Source organism: Ruditapes philippinarum, unplaced genomic scaffold, assembly GCF_026571515.1.
Source record: "Ruditapes philippinarum isolate M1 unplaced genomic scaffold, ASM2657151v2 ctg467_1_1_1_1, whole genome shotgun sequence".
Classification (NCBI taxonomy): Eukaryota; Metazoa; Mollusca; class Bivalvia; order Venerida; family Veneridae; genus Ruditapes; species Ruditapes philippinarum.
In genome coordinates, this window is record NW_026866614.1 from 143,907 (window position 1) to 160,369 (window position 16,463).

The 16,463-nt window shown below is 31.4% G+C and overlaps 2 protein-coding genes across 3 annotated transcripts in view; one reads left to right on the forward strand and one right to left on the reverse strand.

The window, feature by feature from the left end:
- The window catches only part of LOC132733076 (myocyte-specific enhancer factor 2A-like), a 106,580-nt gene that overhangs the window by 89,011 nt on the left and 1,106 nt on the right, over window positions 1–16,463 (reverse strand). The window contains exon 1 of one of the 2 annotated variants that reach the window (XM_060719666.1): window positions 10,040–10,099. The exons of the other annotated variant lie outside the window; for it this stretch is intronic. The gene's annotated coding sequence lies outside the window, so the exon portion shown is untranslated. Of the gene's footprint in view, window positions 1–10,039; window positions 10,100–16,463 lie in introns of those variants that run through there. 2 annotated transcript variants of the gene reach the window in all.
- The window catches only part of LOC132733075 (anoctamin-8-like), a 60,560-nt gene continuing 45,519 nt past the window's right edge, over window positions 1,423–16,463 (forward strand). Inside the window, exon 1 of the mRNA XM_060719661.1 lies at window positions 1,423–1,873. The gene's annotated coding sequence lies outside the window, so the exon portion shown is untranslated. The remainder of the gene's footprint in view (window positions 1,874–16,463) is intronic.

Consider the following 16,463-nt stretch of genomic DNA (forward strand, 5'->3'; position numbering starts at 1 on the left):
GAACATGTTAAGAATATGAAAAAAATAAATACTTGTAAAATTATTCATTAACTACAACAAGAAATTGCAATAAAATGTGTTCATCTGATATAAATGCTGCTGCATGGAAATAAATACTATAAACTTATATTTAATATGCAAAAAAAATGACTTTAAACCATCTGATATATTTAGTGAGAAAAATGTTGACATTTTTTTAACTGGTTAAATTAAATTTAAACAAAACCTAATTTACCAATTACACAAAAGCATTAATCATGGTGGAAAAAGGAAACAAAAAAATCTTGAAAGCTAATTATCTCTTAATGAAGCAAAACAATGGGTTATTCATGTTTTTTATTTTCTTTTTGTTGTTGTTTTTAAAGTAATTCACTGCCTTCATTTTGGAACTGTCTGCATTGTAAAGTATTTCAATGGAATTTGATGTTAAGACTTATATACCCAAAGACTCCTACTCTGGTAAACTGCACAGTGATGGCAATATCCGGGCCTATAATTCTTAGCAAAAGCATATTATTTTCATCTATACCACAAAAATTAATAAATTCAATTAAGTTTAGGATGGATTCACATCTTGTAGCGAAATATATGTTTGGGACAGAAATCTTTAACTCCCTTAGTTTAAATGAATGCTGTTTCATTTTTACTCCCTTACAAATTGAATTTACTATATATAGTCAATTTAAACCCTAATATATTATATAAACATTTTCAACCCTTTGTAACATTGGTGAATTTTTATAATTTTTATAATTTAACTTTGGAACAATCCATTGTAAGCTTGGTGAAAAAACAAATTTATTATTAAGCAGATTTCAGCCACACAAATGTCCAACCTGTCACAGCAATTCGGTATGGAAATTCGTAAACAGAAAACTGCAAACTTACTAAACTTACTAATATAATAACAGCTTTAATACATGAATCCACTGCAAAGTAACTTAAGGATTAAAATTTAAAGACGTAGGGAAAGAAGGAAAAGTGATTTACACTAACAATAAATACTAAATATCTAGCAAGATAAAATTTATTCCTTGATCCACTCCATGAAGCTGTGAGTTATTGGGGCAATAACTTTGGATTTTCTTAAGCTAATATATCAACATAAAGAAAAAGAAAAACTAGCACAAAGTGCTTTAGTAAAATAAAACTCATAGTAGATAAATTAAACTTATTTCATTTTGCATGGTCATCATTATTCATTCTTTCAACTAAAAAAAAATGTTGAAAAACATTTTTTACAGAAAATAAAAAAATTTAAAAAAACAATCCAATATAGATCTCTAATGATAATTATAAGGAAGCCATTCTACGTTATAATTGTATCTTCTATTCATAGCATTACTCTTGTCCTTAAATAAAAATAGCACTTCCTCACCTCTACATCATTATAAACATCTTTATATATAACTGTCGTCTGCTCCAAATTCTAGATTTGTAAATTCCTATTCTAATATCTGACAACCATAAACTAATCTATATTGATCACTTTCAACTTCTAAAAACAGCAACACGACTTAAATGAAATGTCAAAAATATCTCTCCAATTTTCATGAGAAGCAATCCTTTTCTAGGTCTGTTTCCAAATATAAAATAAACCGAAGACAAATATAAAAGAAGAAAATGGACTTCTTTTCAGTATAGCCGTGTCTTAAATGATGATTATACTGTGAAAAGTGAGAATGTTCAGCGCGCAATTATTGGGAAAAGTTACAGTGTCTCATTTAGACCTAACTCTTATTTTATTGGAGCAGATTAAAATTCAAAAGACATTTACAAACAGGGAGCACTTTATATCTAGAATGGAAAAAGAAAATGTGAATATTGGACACATTTCCATGGAAACAGAACGTCAACACACCATGGTGACAAGGTAAGGAAATTCTGATCCTGACATATCTCAGTTTGAAGAAGTAAACAATTTATAACACTTTTGCTCCTTGTTCCAAAGTCACAGCTGACAATTATTGCTCTATCTTTTACTACATGTATTATATATCTCTTTATTATATTATATATTATATATCTCTATATATATATATTACAATTACATAAAGACAAAACAATTTAAAAATATTACAAACTCAATTTTTTGGTAAAATACATGTATATGAACTTTATTATAAACCGAAGTGTCAAGTGACATTAAATATACTGCTAAAACAATTGATTTTTCATTATCACAACAATAATTCAAAGTCTGCAGCAGAAAGTTAAAGATAACCTATGCATGGTGAAATGGCAGAGAATATTGTTCAAACTGGCCTGCTTCTTGACCATTATCCTGCTGTATTTCTTAAATGGACTTGTCCAACTTCCATTTTAGGAAATGTCCATTGTCAATTTTAGGGATATCAAGACAAAAATGTAATGTACATACAGCCCCATGATCAGTCTGCATGCATGTGCCAGCAGGTTAAGGGTTAAAATTGAAGTGGTTCACATACAGATTTACTATTGTTTCAAAGTTGTTAAATTTGTTTGGCATCTAAGAGTAAAGCTGCATGCATGCAATGTTGAATGATATCTTTTTTACTCCTGATCTCAGACTCAAAGCAAACAAATTTTACAAAGCCTATCAATTTCATATTATTCTATGAAGGGGGACAAATATATACATCTATATAATGAATTAAGTATCATTTATCTACATTTCAATTTCATATTTTCATGACTTCGGTAAAAAATTCACTTTCTTGTTATATTTTCATTAATGCTTTGAAATATGTAAAATGAGTGACAGAATTTCTGACATGTTCTTTGACAGGGCACTATTTTAAGATTATGTTTTAAGTGTGTTTTTTTTTCTTTAATTTCTATACTTTTTATCAATTAATTACTTAATTTTTTATAGTCCTTTCTTTTTTCAAATCTATGACCATAATCAATAAACAATAAATCAATATTGATGACAGTTTTGTAATAATCAACATGTATATTATAATGCATACACAACTCTGTACAAACAAATTCATTCAATTAAGTTCCCCAATTAACTTAAAAAATTCAAAACAATAATCATAAAAATAAATTGTTAAAATTATGATGATTTGAAGAACATGTTTTGCTTTATTTGCTAATACAGCCTTCATTGAGAAACTACCTGATTTTTTTAAATCATTTATAGTTACTGGCAATCATTTTGAAATTCATACATATACTGAATTGGTACATATATACTACAAGCTTCTTTTTAAAAACAGATTTTTTTTTCAATTGAATGCAAAATATAGCCAAGAATAATTATTAAACAATTTCTGCAAAAATTAAATGCATATCATTCTTTAACATCATAAATATTTGTGATTTTTCTCCCAACATTTTCTTTGAAATATTCAACTAGTACGCTTGACCTTTACCAGCTATGCATTAGTGAGTTCATAGCTATTCTTGTCTCTTTTGAGAACAGTCATCTGTCTTTACTATTTAAAAATAATTTCAGAAAATTCCATAAATAAATTTCCATTTCAAATTATCAACAGGTTAACCTTTCCATTTTAGTTCCCTTCTGCTACTGCAAGACAATATCAAGCAGGTGCTTACAACATCAAAGCATCTGAGAGACAATGATTACATTTTGTGCATAACTGTGCACCCTTCAATATTATGAACAACAGGTACCAGTCTGGGAGTAACAGATGGGTTCTCAGACTCTGTTTCTATAAATGGATACTTCTGTCCTCTGTGCATAAATTTAGAACCAGTCCATTGTAATGCAGAATCTTTGTAGTCTCAGGTCTAGGAGACAGGCTCCTTTGATCTCTTGCGTCATAGATTTCCCTCCAAAACTGACCAGCAGATGATCCCATATGGGGTCAAAGAAATTTATTGATTGCTTATTAATTTGTGTCCATGAATTTTCAACTTTTCAAAATTAAAATTAACAATAAATTTGACTCATGCAAGACGTAGAGAGATTACAATATACTGTAAATTAAAAAATAAAATTTTCCAGGTTAAAAAATACATTCAAATCACAACTTCAAAATAATGAATGATCATTATTAAAAATTTTCAAACATTTCAGTAAATTTTAACTGTAATGTTTCAAAAATTTTAATAATGATAAAACTTAATATAACCATTACAAAAAAGACTGAATCATTATTTACCATACTTGTAATTGTAAGAAGTTGGAGCAAAAACCTCATATATTACTATCATCATTATAAACACTTAACAATAAGAAAATAATAGTTTCCCTACAGAAACTGAAATGATAAAAACAAATTTATTGGGTTCAAATCTGTCAATTTAAGTTTAAACTCAACAGAGATTGTTATATTTAATACTTATAATTACATTCTTCGCTGGATTACTTTAATGAAGCACATTTTACGCAACACAGCAGCTCCTCCCAAAATGACGCGTTGGTGTGGTGACTTGACAATGAAACAGAAAAGTGTGGTCAATCTCTTTTCTGTCACCTGTCCTGATTTTTAACGGCCACTGCAAATGACCTCTTATGACAAAGGGTGATTTTTTAGCAAAATCAAATTGCCCCAATCAAAAAGCGGCAAATATTAAAATTTTGCTTTGAACCCTCTCCCAAGGAAAAAGGTCTAAGGTTTTTTTTCATTTTACTAGGGTGTCGGTGGGATCTTTTCAGGTTTTCATTTTCGCCCTTAAAAAAACTTTCATTTAAAGCCTCTTTAAATCACATGGCCATTTAAAGATGGGATTTTTTTCCAGGTAGTTTTATTGGGAAATTTTTAACCCGGAAAGTATGTTTGACCCAAAAAACAGATCCCATATCCAAAAAATGTTTTTTTATAAAGTCCTAAAACAGGGTTTATTTAAAAGGTAAAATTTGAAATTTTCCTTTCATTGAAGTTTTGCAATCAAATTTATAGGGAAAAAATTATATTATTAAAAACTTGCAGCCAGAATGAGTACCACCTGTTAAAACCTTATTGAAGTGACTATAACTAAAAACTAGAAATGTGTCCATAGGACACGGGTGCCCCCACCACGCCACTGTTCTGTCAATCTTTTTACTAAGTCAAGGGAAATAACTCTACAAATACTGGATAAATCCACAAGCGAAACCCCAGGTGCAACTCTAAATATGCTGAGCAACCTGCCCATAAGGTTTAATGACTATGTCAAATCCTTTTTGAGTAACTTGCGACACAAGTTGAAAATTGCAAAAATTTTCTAAGTGAAGGGCAATAACTCTAAAAATACTAAATAAATCCAGACAAAAATACCTGGTGCACAACTGCACATGCTGATCAATATTCCTGTAAAGTTACATGACTCTAGGTCAAATACTTTTTGAGTTACGTGCGACACATGTTGAAAATTGCAAGATTTTACTAAGTCAAGGGCAATAACTCCAAAAATACTAAAAATATCCACACGAAAATACCCAGGTGCACAACTACATATGCTGATCAATATTCCTGTAAAGTTACATGACTCTAGGTCAAATACTTTTTGAGTTACGTGCGACACATGTTGAAAATTGCAAGATTTTACTAAGTCAAGGGCAATAACTCCAAAAATACTAAAAATATCCACACGAAAATACCCAGGTGCACAACTACATATGCTGATCAACATTCCTGTAAAGTTTCATGACTCTAGTTCAAATACTTTTTGAGTTACGTGCGACACAAGTTGAAAATTGCAAAATTTTACTAAGTCAAGGGCAATAACTCCAAAAATACTAAATATATCCACACGAAAATACCCAGGTGCACAACTACACATGCTTATCAACATTCCTGTAAAGTTTCATGACTCTAGGTCAAATACTTTTTGAGTTACATGCGACACAAGTTGAAAATTGCAAAATTTTACTAAGTCAAGGGCAATAACTCTGAAAATACTAAAAATATCCAAACGAAAATACCCAGGTGCACAACAACACATGCTGATCAACATTCCTGTAAAGTTTCATGACTCTAGGTCAAATACTTTTTGAGTTACATGCGACACAAGTTGAAAATTGCAAAATTTTACTTAGTCAAGGGCAATAACTCTGAAAATGCTAAAAATATCCAGACGAAAATACCCAGGTGCAAAACTACACATGCTGATCAACATTCCTGTAAAGTTTCATGACACTAGGTCAAATACTTTTTGAGTTACGTGCAACACAAGTTGAAAATTGCAAAATTTTACTAAGTCAAGGGCAATAACTCTGAAAATACTAAAAATATCCAAACGAAAATACCCAGGTGCACAACTACACATGCTGATCAACATTCCTGTAAAGTTTCATGACTCTAGGTCAAATACTTTTTGAGTTACATGCGACACAAGTTGAAAATTGCAAAATTTTACTAAGTCAAGGGCAATAACTCTGAAAATACTAAAAATATCCAAACGAAAATACCCAGGTGCACAACTACACATGCTGATCAACATTCCTGTAAAGTTTCATGACTCTAGGACAAATACTTTTTGAGTTACGTGCGACACAAAAGTGAACGGACGGACGGACGGAAGGACGGACGGACGGACGGAAGGACGGACGGACAAGGGTAAATCTAAATGCCCGCCACTAACGTGGGGGCACAAAAACAAGGGTTGTTGTGGCCAAGTAAGAACACAATACACTTTATGTGTAATAAATGTTTAAAATAATATGTGCCTTGCTGTGAATTTGAAAATGTCTTCTTTTTTTTATATATAAGATGAGAATTAATTTTAATCTGATTATGTAGAAATTTAGCATACAGACACACTACACTCTTCAATGCCTTGAACCAACCAGTTCTGCATGAGAAATGAGAGTAAAGTTTCTTGCTCAAGGAAACAACAGCTTGCCCCTTGCAGGATTGAACCCACAAAGCGTTACTCAGTCCCATGCCTTGTCATTCCGTTACTTGTCTACTCCAACCACAAACTGATTTAATACTGCTGGCCGATTATGTCAGTATTGTTGCAATGACATTAACCCTTTAAATCAACTCCCCCACAGGGAGAATAAATCCTCCTTACCAGCATTTTTCTTCCTCATCTTGTTTGTTTCTGCCTCCCCAAGAAAACTCAAGCATTTAAAATTCTTTGAACATACAATATCAAATGACAGTGCTTACATTGAATGTGTGTTGCAAAGTATCATTGAAAAAAACACCGGGAATAATTTAAAACCTCATCCATGAAATATTTATAATTAAGGCCCATTATTTTGTTACTTTGATTATAGGTTGAGGGCAATGTTATAAAAGGTAATTATTTACCATAAATGACAAGAACAAAATTAATTTGTTATATTTTATACACGGAAGCTAAACGCCTTTGAACCTCAACACTGATGGCTCATCTATCACAACAGAACAACTGTCTGTCAGTCAATATTCTTTGAAATAATGAAAACTCAACTTGATTTATGCAAAACTTTCTAATTTACTGACTGCATAATTAGCGGGGATCACTGTTTAGTGAGCCGAGAATCAGTAACTTGAGTAAGGGATACCATGATACAATACACGATACCATGATACAATACACGATACCATGATACAATACACGATACCATGATACAATACATGCTTTACTGTCATATACAAGGTCACACAAGCTCAAAAGTGAAAGCAAAGCTCAAAACAAATCAAGTTGGTACTTGGCAGTATTAAGATAACTCTTCTAGTATCTGAGAGTCATCTACTAGAGTTACCAGTAAGTTAGAAACGTCTATCAGTATGTAAGAATTGTAATTTGTAATGCTTCTGTTCTATATTTTAGCATTATAGCGAAAAGTACATAGCTTTTTACCTTTTTCCTTAAGTTCTTTAAATTCAATCATTTATACAAAAGCAAAGCACAAATACCTCTATTGTACATAAACATGGGCCTTCTTTTTTTCCTGTGAAGAAAAGAAAAGTATGCTGTGCTTACCAATACAGCAAGTGGCGTGGGACAAACAGTATATTTGCACATGCTAGGTTCTGTCAATATTTGAATGAAGTTTTCAAATATGAAATGAAATATTCATATCATGTTACAGCCTATGAAATATGAAAAAAAAATATGATTTTAACTCTTTCAGTTTCAGGTATTTTATCTTTAACTCTTGATTTATTACCTTCTATAACTGTTTTACCTCTTGAATTTCTGTAATGAATCCGTCCAGCTTTGAAGTTGGAACAGTCCAGTTAATGTTTAAGGTATTTCAATATCAATTAACATACAAAAATTAAGCTACCAGCAGTAAAGAGCAGTAATGTGAAAATAAGGAAGAATTGTGCAATATTAATGCCGAGTTTTGTAAATCTATGGTCAAAATAAGCACCATGGTAAGTTACAAAACAAACAAATTTACCTTATAGTAAATCTAACTGTGGAAAAAATAAGCATATATTATCAGGCTACCAAGACATTATTCTTCTTAAATCCCATTACAAATATTTCCATGAAACTTTACTTTTCATTAAAAAATTTTCCATGAAACTTTACTTTTCATTACGAATATTTCCATGAAACTTTACTTTTTAAAATTCGTGAGAATGGCAACTTGGCTATCAATTTTGTATCGACTTGGCTTCTGAAATAAAGGTAACTTCAAAGGCTAATCATTATATGTTCCAGCAGGTCAAGTGTTGCATGTTTAATAAAACAAACAATGTGACGCTGAAATATAAGTGCACATTGCATTATCCAAACATTGACTTTTTTATTTCATTCTGTGTAAATTAAGCCTCCTCATTTATTTTTAAAAAACAAAGATTACTTATAACCGAAACTGCAGTAAGAGTTACGCTATTGTTATGTAATTACATCACTTTTGTACGAATGTTAAAAATACTGGTTTAACTTATAGTAAAGGAAACACATACTTAAAAAGCTTTCAGTATGACAAATATATCGTCTAAGTACTTATGACACGACTTACTCTACCTATCTAAAGACATGTGAATTCATCGCCATTTTCTTCTTGTTTCAGTTGCATAAGAGAAACTTGGCGCTTTACGGTGAGAAAACATTGAGGAACACAAATTGTTTCTTTGAAAGAAATTATTCAGAGGCCTGTCCAAGCATACAACCACTACCATTACGCCCACTTTCAGTTGCCTTGTAAGACAATCACTAATGTTTTTAGTTGAAAATACAAGGGTATAATGATGTTGAAATTGAGCAAAAGCTACTTAATCTAATAAAAAGATTTCTGAGAGAAATGGTTATCAGAAGTTTTTTCAGGTGAAGATTTATTGCAACCATATAATACAGAGCGATAATAACAAGTATTTATGTAGTGTTGTCACCAATAGAAACAGTATCAATTTATCATAGATATTTTTCTGTCCATTGATTATCAATATACAGATTCGGAAAATATTGATCTTTTCGACAAATAAATAAAAATATTTAGATACACATTTTGATAGGGAGCAGATTGCCTCGTCTAAAACCAACCTGTTGTTACTTAATTAATGGACAATTTCACTTTATATATATTTCATAGCAACATCCAGAGTGCATAAATAAACATTATACAATAAAATAATTTTACTGATATCTTAAAAAACAGGTATGTTAGTGAAATATAAATAAATAATATATTCAATATATTGTTATCCAATATTGATATATTAATGGTGATATGCTTGCAACTATTAATGAGAGCTAGAGCATTTTGTAAAGAGTCAGGCATGTGCAGTCTGTCCCTTTTTGCATTTTTGTTCCCTCACTTGTTATGGCTTAGATAATACATTGTAATGCTGCTGCACCATACTTCTGTTGCACCTCCTGTTTACTACCAGACATTTTGTCAGAATTTAAAACTCAAAAAGTTCAATGATTTTGTTGCAGCTTGGCTGTATTTGGAAGTTTTAGCTTGTAAAGTATATGATGAATATTTGGAATTAAAAAACATATTTGTCTACTGTACTGAGTCTACTGTACTACCACATCTAAATGTGACCTCTAGAACACTTTGCAAATCTGTTCAATCAAACTAATTTGTTAAAATTTACACAAATTATACAAGAAGACAAATATTTCAATTCAATAGCTAAACAATTAGTAAAAAAGTGTTTGTGTTTGTTCAAGAAATCGTCAAAGCAGATCTTATCACAAAAAGATATACCCGTGGTGACGTAAATCCTCGATTCTTCAAATCGTCACTTTACATTCGAACTATTGAAACTGTATGCAAGGTGCTGGTTACCTATACAAATTTCAAACAATTATTTTAAAGAGGGAAACTCGCCCACGCCCTGTTATTCATAAGTTCTCCTCATTATGTCACATAGAGCACAAAATATGGTTCCCACTACAAGACAGATCTCATGTTACCTTACAACTTGTAAACAAACTAAAGAAAAGAGAATGAGAATAAAGAAATATTATCTGCCAATACAATTATATAAGGAAATTTAAATAAACTGTACACAACCTGAATAACTGCAGTGTTCTAGATGTATGAGAATTCTTTTGTTAGAGTAATAAATATCACAAGAAAATCACAATACATTGACTTAATAATAATAGTTTAAAAATCAGTATCATATACAAAGAGAGAAAAACTGACATAAAAATTGAAATTACACAATTCCATCAATACGTCCCTGTCAACTTAGGTAAGAAGTGTTTGCTTCAATGATTTGAGACCAAGCAAAAAGGCCAATACCATATATATGTGTAATCAAAGGCCTCATATAACTTGATGGTCACCCATCACCTTAGAAGTAGTCTCATGGAAACCAGCAGCAGTGTAAAGGTTATATAAACAAAATGCTTTCTGAATGATTTAATTCATAAATACATGACATACAGTAATTTTTACACATAAGTTTGGGCTTTTACAGAGAAATAACCGCGAGTCTACATTTAGACATTCTTAGTGTTTTTTCTACAGATATAACATATATTTATATCGGAATGATAAAGCCTGAGGTGTTCATTGAGAAAACATAACACAATTCAACAAGCTTTCTTACACCATTTTCAATAGCATGATTTGTCATATATATTTCAGCCATATCAAAATTCATAAAAAAAAAATCCTTTGAAAATCCGACGAAGAACTATGTCTAGTATAACAATATAGACAACATTTTATTCCAACAAATGCTGGAAGTTACAAGTACTTATTGTTCCGACTATTAACTGAAATCTGATTTTTTTTTATCTCATTTAAGATTGTATTTCAATCAATATAGATCTAGAAGTTAAGTCTCATCTGCAGTAGAAGGACCTGCTCTTGTATTGATCACAGAGAAATGTCACGAACATATGTTCTTATAAGATTACCAATCAATTAAGGTAGCACACAACTAAATGTCTTTTACATGGTATTAAAGCAAATCATGTTCTTCTACTTCGTAATAGAACAGCAATTTAATTTGCAAGACAATTAATGCTAAAATGCCAGCACATTCCCATACAATTTTCAAACATTTTTCATGCTCTTTCCAAACAGTAATTGCTTGCACAATCATCCAAATCAAACATGTTATATGCACATTTCCCAACATAAATGCTTGCACATACCATCGTCAAACATGTTATATGCACATTTCCCAACATAAATGCTCGCACATACCATTTGTCAAACTTCTTATATGTACATTTCCCAACATAAATGCTCGCACATACCATCTTCAAACATGTTCATGTACTATCCAAACGTAATTGCTCACAGCCTCACACATACCATCTTCAAACATGTTATATGCACATTTCCCAACATAAATGCTCGCACATACCATCTTCAAACATGTTCATGTACTATCCAAACATAATTGCTCACAGCCTCACACATACCATCTTCAAACATGTAATATGCACATTTCCCAACATAAATGCTTGCACATACCATCTTCAAACATGTTATATGTACATTTCCCAACATAAATGCTTGCACATACCATTGTCAAACATGTTATATGTACATTTCCCAACATAAATGCTTGCACATACCATCGTCAAACATGTTATATGTACATTTCCCAACATAAATGCTTGAACATACCATTGTCAAACATGTTATATGCACATTTCCCAACATAAATGCTTGCACATACCATCGTCAAATATGTTATATGTACATTTCTCAACATAAATGCTTGCACATACCATTGTCAAACATGTTATATGCACATTTCCCAACATAAATGCTTGCACATACCATTGTCAAACATGTTATATGTACATTTTCCCAACATAAATGCTCGCACATACCATCGTCAAACATGTTATATGCACATTTCCCAACATAAATGCTCGCACATACCATCGTCAAACATGTTATATGCAAATTTCCCAACATAAATGCTTGCACATACCATCGTCAAACATGTTATATGTACATTTCCCAACATAAATGCTTGCACATACCATAGTCAAACATGTTATATGTACATTTCCCAACATAAATGCTTGCACATACCATCGTCAAACATGTTATATGTACATTTCCCAACATAAATGCTTGCACATACCATCGTCAAACATGTTATATGCACATTTCCCAACATAAATGCTCGCACATACCATTGTCAAACATGTTATATGTACATTTCCCAACATAAATGCTCGCACATACCATCGTCAAACATGTTATATGCACATTTCCCAACATAAATGCTTGCACATACCATCGTCAAACATGTTATATGCACATTTCCCAACATAAATGCTCGCACATACCATCTTCAAACATGTTCATGTACTATCCAAACATATGGCTCACAGCCTCACACATACCATCTTCAAACATGTTATATGCACATTTCCCAACATAAATGCTCGCACATACCATTGTCAAACATGCTTATGTACTTTCCCATCGTAATTGCAAGCAAATGGATAAGTTTATTGCATACCTTTGTAGACATTAACCATATTAAAATGTTTATATGCAAGTGTTCAAATGAAATCTGTCAAGGGAGGCTACTTTTGCTGTCCAACTGTTAGCTAGAGTTGTCTGTTACTTTAATTATAATTTCTATTGCAAAATAAACATAGAGAAATATAAAGTATAATGTCTTTATCACTGCCATAAAAGGGCAAAAGTTCCTTTTTTATTATATGAAAATTACAATAAAAATACATGACGGATTTAGAGCAATGGTGACTAATAAGCCAAAATTCCGGGCATTATACACCAAGAAATTTATCCATTGAGCTAAAGGTAACAGAATAATTCTCTGAGTGTTTATCTAAGGTATGAATCTGATAGTTAATGCCAGGAAAATTGTTCATCATGACAGTACCTTCATGTAGATAGATCATATTGATGCTGTATCTAGAAATGTGTTTCAATACATCGCCAGAATTTGTATCTTCTAAGTGTTTCTCCCTTTCAAAGATTTTTCCTATATTTGCGTATTAAGCGAGGTGCTTCTCACATAAATTGCTCGCAAACTGTCAACTTTCTTCAGCATGTGCTAATTAAAGCTACCAAAGTGATCAATATGGTAGTGGTTTGGAAAAACCTATACCATACTGTGTTATGTCACAATATGAACCAGTAGCAGAACGAGATCTGTTACCGTAGTGATGAGGGTAGCATGCATAGCAGCAAAATTAATGACATCACAATGACGTACACGAGTCTCACTAGATACCAACTAGAGACTTAGTAAATCCTAAATACGCTGAATTATTTATGCTCACCGTCCAGCTTTCTAGGGAGGTTTCATCGCTTATTTCAATAACGCTAGTATGCAATTACTATTGATCAAGTTAGGCAAGCAAAGATTCTGTAGTACACTTCTCACATAAAAGCTGACATAGCCAAAATTAGAGGCATTGTTTCAACTTATTTAAAGAGTTAAATTTCAGGTTTTATTTTTTTTGGGGTTGTTGATTTTGATATCTTTATATGTTTGTTGTTTAATGTTTATTTATTATTGTTATTATCATTATAATTATCATTATTATATTTGAGAATGTTACAGACGAGACTGAATTACATTACAACTCTTGATTGCTTAAATGCTAGAGGTGCGACACTAAACTGTCTTTATAAAGACAGCCCTAAAGTTGTTCAATTTCATATTGTTTTAAATGGATTGGTCTGCAATTGGCACATTTTCCATATGTATAACAAGTATTGATAAAAACAATAGAAATATATCATTTCTTTGTTCTTCTGATATATTTCTGGAAATCAGAATGTTGATAAGAGGTCTAAAGTGATTATATATATAATTATGATGAATAGTATTTTGTTTAGAACACTTTATTATCTACTATATAATTAAATGTCATATCAGATCATGTATCCAACACTTACCAACAACATCCATATATAATTATTCTGTGGTTTGTTTTCACATATAATAATGTCAATACTCTCAATATAATTATTTATGGAATAACAGATATTATAATATAGACCAATTCCCTTTAAAACAACAATGGTCAGTTAAATGATTCAAGGCAGCTAGGGTATGTCTGTTACACATAATTATGCATCTCTATAAAACCTACAAATGTATGTTTATCTTTTCTTTTTATATTCTTTCAAAAGGGAATGTACTAGGGACTAATAATAAAACTAATATACTTTTTAACTGGAAGGACTGCTTCACAAAATTTCTTTAATACTTTCAGAGTTAATGCTGGAAAATCAATAAGTAAATGACAATTGCTTGTTTCATAAGTTTGCAATATGAAAATAAATAACATCATATAATCTTGTATATATATTTTTTTCAATAATAATTAACACATTGCCTTTCCTTGTTCATAGCTATGGGAGCATGTTTGTGTACATGTCTTATAGAACAACAACAACAAAGTCATATGACCACTGTTGAATTTTTTTTACAATGTACTTCACAACTTATTTCTCAATCCACATCAAATGCCAATTTTAAACCAGTACTGGATTGGTCAAACCTCACAGTGTGACCTTGACCTTTAAGCTTCAATTCAGATTCCTGCGTGCCAAACATAGAAACATCTCCTCATTCAGCTTCTGGACAAAAAAAGTGAACTTCTAACCTCTAAGTATCACCTCAACTTTTTAGCTATACTTCTGCTTCTTCTGTTTGAATACCTCACACTGCTTTATTTCTACCGAGATATTTTAGAGTTCTTCCATCTTTCATTCCATTGTGAAGTTACAAAAATATTCTGAAAACCTGGACATACATACCGGGTACTTTAATTTTAGTTTTGACTGAATCATTTTCTATCTTTTTCAATCTTGTACAGTACAGTTCTTTATATTTAGAAGAAGGCAAAATGACAATCAAAGGACCACTAGTTTATAGTGAGGTCAAGCAGAACATACCAAATGCAGTCTGACCAGGCTTTATCACTACTGGTTGACTAAAACCTCAAAAATTAATTATGGACGGTTCCAAAGGTGGAATCTTCTTAAGTCTATTCAATTCAGCAGGATAAAAGCTAAAAAGAAAAAATATATCAAGGAAGACTGTATGTTATGGTATAAATTTTTCCTGAGGCTGAAATCCACCTACAAATATGCTGTTATGATATCATATAACCTGTTGTGATATCATATGACCCGACTGGAATAAATATCAGTATCACAAAATTTTGAAATAATAATAAAGTTTTTGTTCTCGTTCATCTAAGACACTACCATTATGGAAATCTCATGATTTGCCTGCAGTTATCTGATTTTTCCATTTATTATCCAAAAATGAAAATGTAAGGCATCTTTTTTATTACTCTTTGGAATAATTATTATTGCTTTCTTAACCATAACCTAGTCCTTGCTTTCACTGGATTCAAAATTAAAGTTTTAGGGACAGACATGAAGATAATTCCAGTTTATAATTAATAGATGTTCTGTACCCTGTCACTTCAACTTCATTGAAAACTCTTTTAAAAAACCTGGCTCTTTTATAAATGCCTACACTATATACAAAGAACACATGCACACGGCAACATGCATCTGAAGAAAAACTTTCATCTTGTAATTTCATCATGAAGTTATGTGTGTTTTTTTTCATATTTACTTTAGAAACAAAGTAGAATTGTTTCGGGTATTTTTTTAACCTAAACATTTGCTCATGATATTTCTAGATATATCTGCCATCTAGTATATATCTTAGACACTGAGAGAAATGTCTGAAACATGTATATAATAAGACCAGCTGTAATTCAACCTCTAAAGCAAAAAGAATGTGTGCTTTTCTATGGCAGTGACCATAAAAATGTGCAAGAGAATAATTATGTAATTAATTAAACTTTAAAGACCAGTTCCTGCATAGATTTTGTACATAAATTTGTTTATAATTTAACAAGCCTGAAGTTTATTTGAACCACAATAGAGTCCGCTTTCTTGAACCTGTACAGGAAACCTGTTTGTAACCCCAGTAGGGATCAAACCTGCAAGCCCTAGGTTGAGATCCTGACACTTTAACCATTATGCCACATATTATAACCTTCTATCAAGTTGTCTTCTAAAAATAATTCCTTTGCACTAACAGAATAAGTTGTGGGGGAGTAATGTTAATAGAACATGCACCTTGTTGGCAGACTGTGACACTGTAAAATTCATATAGTAGGTTTCCTGGTACCAGGAA